Raw genomic sequence first — 14,233 nt, 5'->3', positions numbered from 1 at the left:
ATTCTTATTTGGAAATTATTTTTACTCTAACCCAGAAAAATTTCCAATCATTCTTATGCCCACATACCATATAAATTGCAGACATTGAGGTGTATGTGTATGTAAAAGTTCACAAATCCTGCTACCGAGCAGTCGTTCAGGTTGACACAATAATAAAAAATATGTTTTGTTGTCATCAATTTGATTTCAGTTTCTTAGTCAGAATTGTAATAAAAATCCAATTCAATTTAATAGAGCTACATAATATAGATTTAGAGTGCATTAAATCTAAATAAACTCTTATTTTTAAAGCATATGAATAATATCAGAAGCTTATCAAATACCCCACTAAAAAGGTCATTTGAGTCAAGTTTCACCATAGCATTTTGGTGAACGTGAGCTGATGTTCATAATCTCAAAGACCCTGGAAATAACCAGAGAGGAAAGGGCTTAAGGAAGAAAGCAGAATATACTGAAAAGAATTTCTCAGTGCCTGCAAGGAGGGTCACATTCATAGCTTTATTACCCTCTGCCCATTTCACTGATGAGAGAACAGAGGCTCAGATGAAATGTGGCAGAAACTCACACAGTCCAGGACTCGTAGTGCTGACATTCAAACTCAGGTCAGTCTAATTCCAAAGCAGAGCTCCTCACTGTGACTGAGACTCATTTATTTCTGGAGAACCTACAAATCTGACTTTGTCCCATTAATATTCCACACAAACTGAAGGCTACTTCTAAACAAAACTTTTGGAGTTTTGTGCTCGCTTCGGCAGCACGTATACTAAAATTTGAACGATACAGAGAAGATTAGCATGGCCCCTGCACAAGGATGACACGCAAAACTTTTGGAGTTTTTTGTTGGTTTTGCTTTTTGTTTTTGCCTTTGGTCCATGGATCAAACATTCAGAGACCTAAACATTTTGGGGTTGGGGGCCAAACTATCCTGTAGGGTCTTATCCTCAGAGGTGCTGGCGTGACTGCTATCCTCATGAGGACTTGCTTTTTATTTATTTTTTTAATAATTTCTTCTCTTTTTATGTTGTCTATTTATTTATTTTTAACTTACTCAATTATTGTTCAAGTATAGTTTTCTGTCTTTTACTCCCATCTCAGCCCACCCCCCCAGCACTCCCCACCTCCCTCCCATTTCCACACCCCTTAGTTGTTATCCATGTGTCCTTTATACTAGTTCCTGTGAACCCTTCCCCTTTCCCCCCTGAAATTCTCTTCCCTCTCCCTTCTGGTCGCTGTCCCCCTGTTCTCTATTCCAGTGTCTTTGTTTTTTTTCTGCTTGCTTGTTTGTTTTGTTGTTTAGCTTCCTGTTAAAGGTGAGATCATATGGTATTTGTCTTTCAGCACCTGGCCTATTTCACTCAGCATAATGCTTTCCAGTTCCATCCATGTCGTTGCAAAAGGTAGTAGCTCCTTCTTTCTCTCTGCAGCATAGAATTCCATGGTGTATATGTACCACAATTTTTTGATCCATTCATTTACTGATGGGCACCTAGGTTGCTTCCAACTCTTGGCTATTGTAAATTGTACTGCTATGAACATTGTGGTGCATAGGTTCTTTGGTATTGATGTTTTAGGATTCTTAGGATATAATCCCAGCAGTGGAATTGCTGGGCCAAAAGGCAGGTCGATTTTTATTTTTCTGAGAAAATTCCATACTGTTTTCCGTAATGGTTGTACCAGTCTGCAATCCCACCAACAGTGAACTAAGGACCCCTTTTCCCCACACCCTCTCCAACACTTGTTTGTTGCTTTGTTTATGATAGCCATCCTGACAGGTGTAAAGTGGTATCTCATTGTGGTTTTAATTTGCATCTCTCTGATAGCTAGTGATATTGAGCATCTTTTCATGTGTCTCTGGATATTCTGTATGTCCTCCTTAGAGAAATGTCTCTTCAAGTCCTTTGCCCACTTTTTAATTGGGTTACTTGTCTTCTTAAAGTGGAGTTGTTGCCCTGGCTGGCATAGCTCAGTGGATTGAGCACGGGCCTGCGAACCACACAATCGCAGTTCAATTCCCAGTCAGGGCACATGCCTGGGTTGCAGGCCGGTTCCCTGCAGGTCAGTTCCCAGCAGGGGATGCACGAAAGGCAACCACACATTGATGTTTCTCTCCTCCTCTCCTTCCCTTCCTCTCTCAAAGATAAATAAAATCTTTAAAAAAAATAAAGTGGAGTTGTGTAAGTTCTTCATTTATTTTGGAGATTAAACCCTTGTCTGAGGTATCACTGGCAAATATGTTTTCCCATACAGTTGGTTCTCTTTTTATTTTAATACTGTTTTCTTTAGCTGTGCAGAAGCTTTTTATTTTGATGAGATCCCATTTGTTTATTCTTTCCTTTATGTCCCTTGCTCTAGGGAACATATCAGTAAAAATGTTGCTGTGTGAAATATCTGAGATTTTCCTGCCAATGTTCTCCTCTAGGACTTTAAAGGTGTCACAGTTTATATTTAAGTCTTTTATCCACCTTGAATTTATTTTGGTGTATGGTGTAAGTTGGTGCTCAAGTTTCATTTTTTTGCATGTAGCTGTCCAGTTCTCCCAACACCATTTGTTGAAGAGGCTATCTTTACTCCATTTTATGTTGCTGCCCCCTTTGTTGAATATTAATTGACTGTAGAGAGTTGGGTTGATTTCTGGGCTCTCTGTTCTGTTCCATTGGTCTATGTGCCTGTTTTTATGCCAGTACCAGGCTGTTTTGATTACAGTGGCCTTGTAATACAGTTTGATATCAGGTTCTTGGTTCCCTCCTACTTGGTTCTTCTTTCTCAAAATTGCAGCTTCTATTTGGGGTCATTTATGGTCCCATATAAATTTTTGAAGTGTTTGTTCTATGTCTGTGAAATATGTCATTGGTACTTTAATAGGTATTGCATTGAATCTGTAAATTGCTTCGGGTAGTGCAAACATTTTGATGATGTTAATTCTTCCAATTCATGAACATGGTATATATTTCCATTTGTTTGTGTCTTCCTTGATTTCTTTCTTCAGTGTTGTGTAGTTTTCTAAGTAGAGATCTTTTACCCCCTTGGTTAGGTTTATTCCCAGATATTTTATTTTTCTTTTTGCTATATCAAATGGGATTTTTACGTTGATTTCTGGTTCTGCTTATTCATTGTTGGTATACAAAAATGCCTTTCATTTATGGATATTGACTTTGTATCCTGCTGTTTTGCCAAATTCATTTATTAGGTCAAGCAATTTTTGGGTAGAGTCTATAGGATTTTCCATGTACACTATCATGTCATCTGCAAACAATGACAGTTTTGCTTCTTCCTTCCCGATTTGGATGGCTGTCATCCTGGAGGAAGACCAAGCTTGCCCGGGCCTCTTTATAAACTGTGCTGTATGTAGTATCTCATGTTTTGGCATCAAAAATGTTTTGAACTATTCAGTACTGAAGCATTTTCCTAGAAAAATGAATTAAGTTCTTCACCTTGCTCTTAGAAAACATGCATTTTTCTGATAAGAGCAATAATAATTATAATATTTCATAGTTATATAGAATTGTTTAGCTGGGAAATTTACAGGATGTCTATCTATCTATGGATATCATTGTAGTGTTTTTATTGACTATAGTTTAGTGGGAGTGTTGGGAGTGGTATTTTTAACCTTTAAATATGTTATTTAAAAAAATGCCACTTTCTCTCTGCTTATAATCTAGTATTCCTCTTCAAAATGACTATATTTGTTTTATGGCTACTTCATAAACACAATACAAATGGTAAATGTGACTTTTCCCACTCTCTTTTGAGCTAATATTGTTGCAAATTTCTTCTTACTTCCCTTAGTAAGCAATGTTTTCTCTTGTTCCTATTAAGCTTTTGTTGCCTAAATTAGCTGGCTTTATTTTCCTGTTTATTGTACAGATCAAGAAGAATTTCTTCAATTCTTGTTTCCTCTGAAACAAGACCTTTTTCTAAGTACACAGTTCTCACTCTCCCACACTGCAACTTAGGATGTGATTGGACCATTTCACGCATCAGGAGGCATGAGAGGCCCTGCACTATAATTGATATACAGTCATCCACTTGCGTGAGATCCTAAATGTTTATGAGCAAGATCGCTGCTGTTTTAAGCCCATACAGAGGACCACTCTTGTTTCCTGGCTTTTCTATGAAACTCCGTCTCCTGATTGTCTCCCTAACTCAATGGCTACTCAACATTTTCCTGTTGGAGCACCTCAAAGCTTTGTCCTGATCCATCTTCTCTTGTTTACTTAGATTACTGAATTCACTCACATATTTTTATTTTTTTTAAAGATTTTATTCATTTTTTAGAGAGGGAGAAAAACATCCAATGTGTGGTTGCCTCTCATGTGCCCTCTACTGGTGACCTGGCCCACAACCCAGGCATGTGCTTTGACTGGGAATTGAACCGCTAACCCTTTGATTTACAGGCCAGCGCTCAATCCACTGAGCCACTTCAACCAAGGCCATTCACACACTTTTAAGTAGGATTTCTATGTTTATGACTTCCACATTTACATGTTGATCATAAATATTTCTTCCATGTCCAATGTGGATGTCCCATAACTATCTCAAGTTTAACATTTGATAATCTGGAAACACCTCCATCTCCTAACTGCGGCTCCTCCTTTTCTGTTTTCAACTTCTGTATCATGTGATGTGGTCAGAGGTCATCCTTGGCACTTCCTTCTCTCTCAGCTATACTAGTTAATATAGATCACAAATTGCTGGTCATTTTTCCACCAGAATACATACACCTAAAATGTGTGTTTATTTCTACTCCCTATGTCCTATCAAGCCAGGACTCATCTGGGCCATTCCACTGGTGTCTTAAGTAGCTCCTCAATTTCTGAGGAGTTTCCCTCTAATCCATTATCTTCAGCAAAGAGAACAATTATGTCACTGCCTTGCTTACATTTTTTAATGGTTTTCCATTGTACTTGGAGAAAATCTGTCATCCCTCTTGTGGCCTACAAGAACATATACAACTGCCTTCTTGCCATACACTGACTTTCTTTCAAATCTTTGAACATTCCAAGCTGTTCCCCAAAATCTCAAGACCTTGTTCATGTTATTCCTTCACATCCTTTCTTCAGCTGTAAGTCCCTGCTTAAATATCATCCTTTGATGATATCTGTTCTTATGTTCTCATCCTCTAGACCACAGTATGTCTTGGTAAAATCTCTCATAGCCCCTTCTAATTTTCAATAATAGCAATTACTGAAACTTGTAGATATACATTCATGCATGTGACCATTGTCTTAAAATGTCTCCCGACTAAACTGTAAGCTCTAAGAAGGCAGAAGCAATGTGTGCTGGTAGTTTCTAGAATTCATGGGAGAGAATCAGAATGATCATTTGTTGAATAAACAAATGAGCAGATGAACAAAAACAAGGTACATGACTTATAACAATTTCTTAATAGATTAATTACTGATGAAGAATGAGAGAAGTGAGGGAAAATAGTCATATCTAGCATCTTTCAGATGCTGTAGTGGATTGTGAGGATGCAAAATGGAATACATTGTCCAGGTCTGTAAGGAATGTGCAGATAAATTTAAGAGATTATATGTGACTCCACAAAAAAAGTTTGATGAAGAGAAGAAGATATTTAATCGCTGACTCTGACCTTCACTTAAATGGAAAATTGATGAGGCTAAGGTTTTGGGGAGCTTATGGCTCCTCTCTGAGCTCCAACAAGACCAAGAGAACACAAGTTGCATACTAATTACTCACTTAACCAATTAAGATGGCTTCTCTTTTAGCAGGGGGTTGATGTCAAGTCCCACAAGTACTTAGTGCCAAAAAACATATGCTATGCTAGTCAAATTTCTTTTTTATTGATAATGATTTTATGTATTTATTTTTAGAGAGAGGGGAAAAGAAGGCAAAAGAGAGGGAGAGAAATATCAATGTGCGGTTGCCTCTCACATATCACCACTGGGGACCTGGCCAGCAAGCCAGGCATGTGCCCTGACTGGGAACTGAACCAGTAACCCTTTAGTTCACAAGCTTGCACTCAATCCACTGAGCTACACCAGTCAGGGCTGATTTTTTAATTTCTTGAGGATATAAAGCTGTAGAGGGCAGGTGACAGTAGAAAGTCAGGTTGCAGAATGTGCTGGAGCTTTCAAGAGAGATATACCTGATGAGAATCCCACTTGCTTTGTCAACTCTTTGTTTTATCATCCTTACTCATCCATGTCTGTTCTTTCTTTTAATTATACTTGGGGAAATATTCATCTTTAAATTGATCTAAATCCAATTTTATCTCATTCAGTTTTCTTTACTCTAGTCAACCTCAACTCCTTTTACTTCTATACTTAAAAGTTTCCTGCAAAGAATTTCCTTAAAGCTGATTTATTGTTTCTTGCTTTTACATAAGATGTGTGAAATGTGAGATGGTGTGGCAGTGTGTAGAGATGAAAATTGATTGTTGAAATGAGAATGAGGACAAATACATCCTTCATTTATCATATTTTTGGACTGTAAGATGCACTTTTTTCTCCTCAAATTTGGGGGGAAATGAGGGTGGATCTTATTGAATGTAGCTTACCTGGCTCACTGGGGAGGGGGTGGTGGTGGAGCAGGGGTCACAGGTTATTAAATATTTTACCACATTTTTTGCTTCAAAAATTTTTTCCTATTTTCCTCCTCTAAAACCTAGGTACATCTTATGGCTGGGGGTGTCTTATAGTCTTAAAAATATGGTATAAGTATCTACTGCCAAACACTGAGTGGAGTAATGAAGATATTCTCATCATTCTTGAGGAGTTCACAATGTTGTGTGTATAGAGTCTGGGAGGGGAGTGAGATGGAGAACAGGGAATTGTGCAAGCAACTAAGTACAAATAATATGATTCATAATATAAAGGGTGTTTCTACTCACAATGGAAATTTGTGGGCACTCACTGCTGCTACCCACCATTGCACTGTATGCGATTATGCCACCATCATAGCCAATATCAACAACACTAATGAGTAGTTGTATTTATTACTCATGAATATGTTTTCGACGGGGACTGGCAAATTCAACCCATGGACTTCATTTTTTTTTATTGTGACAAAAATACACAAAATGAAATTTACCACTTTAACCATTTTAAGTGTACAGTATCACTCACTAGTTCACACTGTTGTGCAACTACCACCATGATCCCTTTCCATTTCCAGAATGTTCTGTCTTTGCAAACTGAAACTGCGTATCGATTAAACAACTCCCCATTCCTCCCTCCCCCTGGCCCCTGGCAACCATCACCCCACTTTCCCTATGGATTTGACTACTCTAGAGGTCTCATGCAAGTGGGGTCATGCAATATTTTCCCTTTCGTTTTTGACTTATTGCACTGCACACAGTGTCCTCCGGCTTCATCCATGTTGTCACATGTGTCAAAATTTCATTCCTTTGAAAAGCTGAATGATATTCCATTGCATGGATAGCCCACTGTTTGTTTATGCGTTCACCTGTCAATGGACATTTGGGTTGTTTCCACCTTTTGCTTATTGCAAATAATGCTGCTATGGACACAGGCGTACAAATACCTGTTCAAGTTCCGATTTTCAGTTCCCCCAGGTGTATACCCAGGAGGGGGATTACTGGATCATACAGCAAGTCTATGTCTGTTTTAGAAATCAGACTAGTTTTTTTAAAAAATAAATTTCTACTAGACTACAATCACACCCATTAATTTATGCATTGTCTCTGATAGCTTTTGTACAAAAACGGCAGAGTTGAATATTTGTGGCACAGGCCATATCATCCACAATGTCTGAAATGTTTACTATCTGTGGGAATATATCCGAAGAAACCTGAAACACTAATTCAAAAGAGTATAAGTGCCTCTGTGTTCACTGCAGCATTATTTACAATTGCCAAGATATGGAAGCAGCCCAAGGGTCCATCAGTAGATGAGTGAATAAAACAACTATGGGACATTTAAACAATGGAATACTACTCAGCTGTGAGAAAGGAGAAAACCTTACCTTTTGCAACAGTATGGATGGACCTGGAGAACATTATGCTAAATAAAATGACCCAGTCAGAGAAAGACAAATAGCATACGATTTCATTCTTATGTGGAATCTAATGAACTGACAAGCAAAAAGAGGCAGACTTATAGAGAGCGGGTTGACAGCTATGGAGGAGAGGTTAGGGGATGGAGGGACTGAGCAAAAAAGAGAAAAGACTCATGGGCATGGACAACGGTGTGGTGATTGTGGAGGGAGGGAGGGTGTAAGGGGGTTAAATGGTAATGAAAAAATATAATAAAAATTTTCAAACATTAATTCAAAATTTTATATCCATGTACAAAAAATTATTTATGCTATAGAAAATTGTGCTACCAATCCTCCACGGTGAATACATATTTTTTTAAAGAGTTAAAAGATCTTCACATGGGGAGACAGAAAGAGGATAATGTTATTTTCAGCCTGCAGACAAGAAACTAAGGGCAGAATGCCACAGAGAAGTCACAATTGCAATGAAGTCAATCCAATATCAATATCCAGACTCAACTGTTCCAGCTAAATCTTGCTTTCTCATCACAGAATTATCAAGTTATATCACTACTTCACACATTAGGTGGAAGACTCAGATATAAGTTTTTGGTGTCAATGAAATGTTGCACGCTTTCTCCTTTTATTGAAGACCATGGTAGGAGTACTGCTTCAAGCAGAAGTACCTGAGGCTGGCAATTTGGCTAAGTGTCCAGATGCTTAGCTATTAAATATATTAGATCCATGCACTATGTGTGACTGAAAAGAAACTTCGTTTGGGATGCTCAAAGCCAAGGTAAAGCGTCCCTTTGCACTGTTTTGAACAGCCAGAGTAAGATCACGAAAGAACACAACTTAATATAAATAGAAAAAGCAGTGATTCAGAAATAGGTCTCAGGAACCAAACAGCCAAATAATTCAATAAAATTATTTCCCTGTAGTGCCAATTGTATACTCATATGGTATTATTAGATATACATACTAATTTATTTTAAATTATTATAGACAGAAGTGGCTGAAAATTAAAAGCATATATATGCTTTTAATTATCTACAATATTAAAGAGGATTTAGGAAACTCTTAAGATAACATAGTAAATCTTGTTTGTTTTGACAATGTAGTTTCTGGTTGGCTTTAAAATATTTATTACTGAATAGAAAATTCAATTTGGGACTCCTAAAAGATCACAGGAAATCCTTCATTAAAATTGTAACTGTTGCAATTTGACCCACCCATAACATATAATGACTGATATTTTCATATCTCAAGGGTATGAAATATTATTTTGAGAATTTACTTTTTTCAAATCAATACCCATGCTAACTTTCAAATATAAAACACCTTATATAGAGTGCATCCCAATGGGTATACCACATTTTGTGTAATTTATTACAATGGTATATATTTTCTATGACTATGTGTATTATTAATAAAGAATGTAAAATATAAAATTTTATTGAAATATATACAATATTGAAGAGTTGAAGTGAAACTTCATTTTGCCTAGGGCACTTGTAACTAACACATTATGATGTTTTGTGGAGATTAAATAAGATAAATGACACATGTAAGGTCTTCAATTAATAACAGCTCTTCCTTAAAACTATATATATGTATACAGATTGTTATATTTTATTTATTTTAAAATAATTTTAATAGGGTTTCATAGTATCATGTCAAATTTCTACTCATGGTGAATACAATGAAAATAAAATAGAGAGTAACATGAAATGGTGTAGGAAGTTTGTTATCTGCCTGAAAAACCAATCAGCGTCTTTTTATTGAACATCCATCATTATGTACTTTGTGTTGGACACAGTTTTAAAGAAAACATTATTACTCTGGCCTCAAAGACTATTATATATTGAAACTCTACCATGCTTTGGATGCTACGGGGAGACAAAAAATAAATTAATACTCTAGATCACTGTCTCATAAGAGTTTGTCACAACTTGTACAATAAGGAAGAGCTACAAATACTTATGGAATGATCCAGTATAAATAAATGATCGGAATATAATGCTCCAGATGAACACAGGAGTCGGATGTAATCTCCCAATGGGTTGATCAAGAAAGCCTTGATGGAGAAGGACAGTCAAGGGTCATTTAACAGACATATTTTTTTTCTTTTTGTAGTGGCCAATGTCCCTTCTCTGGTGGAGAAAATTGGTGCTCACCAAATTTCCCACTATTCACTTATGTGTCCCACGTTACCTCAAAGTTGCATTGATACCAATCTGACTGAAGCCTGAGAAATGAGAATGTGGAGAAGAGTGACGCATTACTTCTGATTTGAGGCACTTCACAGTCACCGTCCATTGTTCAGTTCCCCTTTGGCAATGCCCCTCAAGTTACATGGGGAGATGGCAGAACCAGAGATAAAAGCATACTTGTTCCCTGAGTCACTGTATGGAGATGGGTCGCCTGGTTTATATCAGACTTGGAGCAAAAAAAAAAAAAGCATTTAAGTCACAAAGATTCAGGGGTTAGTTTTTTTTTTTTGCGGCAGCTATCATTAATTGCTCTAACCATTCCAACTTTTTGGTTAGGGGCATTCAGCTTTTTCTTTGGCAGGATGAATCTTCTCTCATTCCACTTGATCTTGGGGAGGCGGGACTTTTAAATTATACTGCTCTGCAAACTCCATTCAGGGGTGGGAAAATGACCCAATCAGGCCAATCAGATTTAGGAATTCAAATCCAGAGTTAAGAGAAACAGGGACTGGAGGGTTTAGAACTAAGCCATTTTGATGGTGGTGCCCATAACAGTAAGTTTCCTTGAGCTCTGAGTTCTCAGCACTATCCTTCCTGGGCCGTAGCTACCTTGCTTCTGGTGAACTATCCAATATCTCCCCAATAGATTTCATTTCGCTTAAGGTCAATAAAATTGTTTCTGGTTCCAATGATCAAAGCTTCTTAATGGTTATATTGTGGAGAGGACTTGTACATGAAATTGTAATATATAAAATTATATTCCAAAGAAGTGTAGAATAAGGTCATTTTAGATAAAATAAGTCATTTGCTGCAGAGTTACATGGCATTGGAAGTCAGAGAAGCTAAGTTAGGGTTGTGAGTGCCATGCTATGAATTTTAGATGTTAGCCTCTGGGCTGAGGGGGTTATAGAAAATCAAATGCCTTCAGGGGACATGCAGGAGACATAAAATTGTAAAGCTGAACAAGGTATGAGGCAATAAGTGCTAAACTGATCACGTTGACCAGTCCAAGCCCTGCCCTGCTTCACTGCCTTTCAAAGCTCCCTGCAGGCCAAAGAAAACAACCCAGCAAAGCATATCCTACAGCTCTCTAGTCTCGAGGGGCTGTCAGTTTGGACCAAGGCTGTATCAATAGAGAACCCACTGAGGTTTCTGTGCTGGGGAATGTGAAACAGGAAGTGCTGCTTCAGAAAGATGAACCTGTCAGGAAAGGCAGGGGTTCGGGTGCATAGAGATCTCTTACAAGGGATGTAAGGGCTTGAGGTCTATGTCAAGAAGAGGAAAAGACAGTGAGGATCTGGACAGGGTTATAGAGGAAGAGTCTGTACGAGTTCTGTAGAATGCGGTAAATGCTGAAACGTGGAATTAAAGTGCGGGGAGGAATAAAAAGAGGACAATGAACGTTTTCGCCCAAGGGCCTTATAAGAAATGAAGTGGTAGGGCTAAATCGAGCTGGTAAATTTAAGATGATTTTATTACATTTGTGAGTTTGTAATTCTGTATATTATACTTACAGTACTAACACATCAAAACAACAACCTATAAATATCTCCCTATAGGAATTATGCAATATATACATATACATACATATATACACATATATCTATGTATGCACACACATATATTATACAATATATATACATATATAGTGAAATATATATCTATATACACACAGGAATTATGTGACATATATATATACACATACATATACATATACACACACACATATATATAGTACCTGGTACACGTGTGCATATGTGTGTATATATATATATACACACACACACACACACACATATAGCTAATCCAAGAACATTACAGAACTCAAAAGAGCATGTTTTTGATTTTTCTGGGAGGCCCTTGTGAGGTGTGCACAGGGGAGCAGAATACTGAAGGAGTACACAATTTCAGGACTAAATACCTTAAACAATGATATATTATAAAACTTGAACATGACTTTCTGGAAGAAATACATTCCATTTATATACCCAGATACTAGATCAAATGTATTTTCAGGTAATTGGTGGAAAGTGGGCTTATACAAAAAGGTTTGACTACAAATAAAGCCATAACTGATTGAACACCAGGGATCATCTGGAACCTGAGGACTAATCCTAACATAATGGCGTATTTCAATACTAATGCAGATCCAGGAGCTCCTATCAGATGCACACTGGGATACTGTTATTGCCTATTTAATGTGTGCACTCGCTTACACAGCAATCGCATTCACCACCAAATGAAAGTTAGTAGCAGGAGTGAAAGAAGGCAGTCTGAGAAAAACTTATATACTTCATGATGATAAAATCCTAGAAAAGGCAAATTAATCTACAGTGTCAGGCAGCAAGATCAATGCTTGCTTGGCGCTGGGTAAGACAGGAGGAAGGGATTACCAAGAGGCACCTTGTGAGGATGATGGGGATATTCATTATCTTGAATGTGGTAATGGTTTCACTGGTACATACATATGCCAAAACTTAACAAAATGTGATATTTAAACATATGGGTTTATTGCATGTCGATTGTACCTCAATAAAGCTATTGAAAAGCTATTAGAAGCTTGGTTCCAACACTACCTAAATGCATTACTAGGTACAAACTATTTACTTAACAATATATGCTTCCTCAAAAAGGATAAATGACTACGAGGGTGGATCCTGTGGTATGCCACCCAAATTGACCAATTCCAACGGAAGCATTCATTCTCCCATTGCTGAAAGTATTATCTACTAACAAATCACAGTGCAGCCCTTCTCAGAAATTTCCCTCACAAGCCAGGAGAGCTTCCTTGCCCAAGATGATAGTGCCTCGAAGGGCCTACATGGGTGGGAAACTCACATCCAGTGACTGATGGATTGAAGGTTACAAAGGTCTAACCCCTTGGCCTCACTCAATACCCTCGACAGTCACCCCAACTCTCTGTGGGATGACATGAGCTCTGTCTTGCAACTATAACACAAATTTGCCTCCTCCCTCCGCCCAATGCTCTCTTTATTCCCTCCCAGGTATTGTTCTTCAGAGTACTCTGCAGTAAAATTTCTGCAAGCAAAGCTGTCTCAGCATGTTTCTTTAAAAAAAAAAATATATATATATATATATACATATATATATATATATATATATATATATTATTTTAGAGAGGGGGAGAGAGAAAGAGAGGGCAAGAAACATCAATGTGAGAGGCAAACTTTGGTCATCTTTCACATGTGCCAAGGGGACTGAACCTGCAACCCAGGCATGTGCCTTGACCGCGAATCAAACTGGCGACCTTTAGGTTGTCAGGACAACACCCAAGTAACTGAGCCACACTGGCCAGGGCTCAGTGTCTATTTCTTGGGGAACCCAACCAAAGATCACAACCTATTACGTTAAGAATTTAAAGTGCAAAAAACAGAAGTACATACCTGGACATATACTACAAATATCTTGAAAATTCTATCAGTATTCATAAAGATTCATTACATAGCACAATAGCCTTTCTTTTTGTTCATTGCTTATTCACCTTGTTACTAGATTTCTGGAACAAAATGTAGGATATAAATCTTTAAAGAAAATTCAAGAGAGAAATATGGTGAACACTTGGCATGTGATAACAGAGAATTTTTTGCAGAATGTCAGCTATTAGGGACACTGTCATGCTTCGGAAGAATAACTGTCATTAAATTTTAGTATATGAAGGTACAACATTTTGTTACCAATCTTACGAGATCCATCCATCATGTCAAAATAATGTGAACGCATGCCAATAGAAATTAAAATTTACTATTGTTACTGTCAGGAACTTGGCAAAATCCGGACTCTTATTTTGTCAATTTATTAAAATGATACCATTAACATACATGGAATTAACAAGAGGCTACCTTTTGGGGGGTCACTTTTCACTCAGTGAAAATTGTAATGAGAATTCTTTCCTTAGGATGAAGAGAGAGCATTTTCCATGAGCACACCCATTGATTTTCACTATCCAGCAACACAAAACACATGTCAGTCCATGCAGACAAATGAACAAAGGAGAAAGATTTCCCTGGTAGGAAGTCCATCCAGGATGTGGAGTGGAAACA

The 14,233-nt window shown here is 37.6% G+C and overlaps 1 protein-coding gene and 1 non-coding gene across 5 annotated transcripts in view; one reads left to right on the top strand and one right to left on the bottom strand.

Moving 5' to 3' along the window:
- Positions 1 to 14,233, bottom strand: part of DMD (dystrophin) — a 1,990,869-nt gene that overhangs the window by 1,090,854 nt on the left and 885,782 nt on the right. The window lies entirely within an intron of this gene.
- Positions 740 to 848, top strand: LOC119035648 (U6 spliceosomal RNA). Its single transcript, XR_005079847.2, has one exon. It is a non-coding gene; the product is annotated as a U6 spliceosomal RNA (small nuclear RNA).

This window comes from Artibeus jamaicensis, unplaced genomic scaffold (genome assembly GCF_021234435.1).
Source record: "Artibeus jamaicensis isolate MK-2021 breed Jamaican fruit bat unplaced genomic scaffold, CSHL_Jam_final scaffold_1283, whole genome shotgun sequence".
Classification (NCBI taxonomy): domain Eukaryota; kingdom Metazoa; phylum Chordata; class Mammalia; order Chiroptera; family Phyllostomidae; genus Artibeus; species Artibeus jamaicensis.
This window is presented reverse-complemented; position numbering and strand designations above follow the sequence as displayed.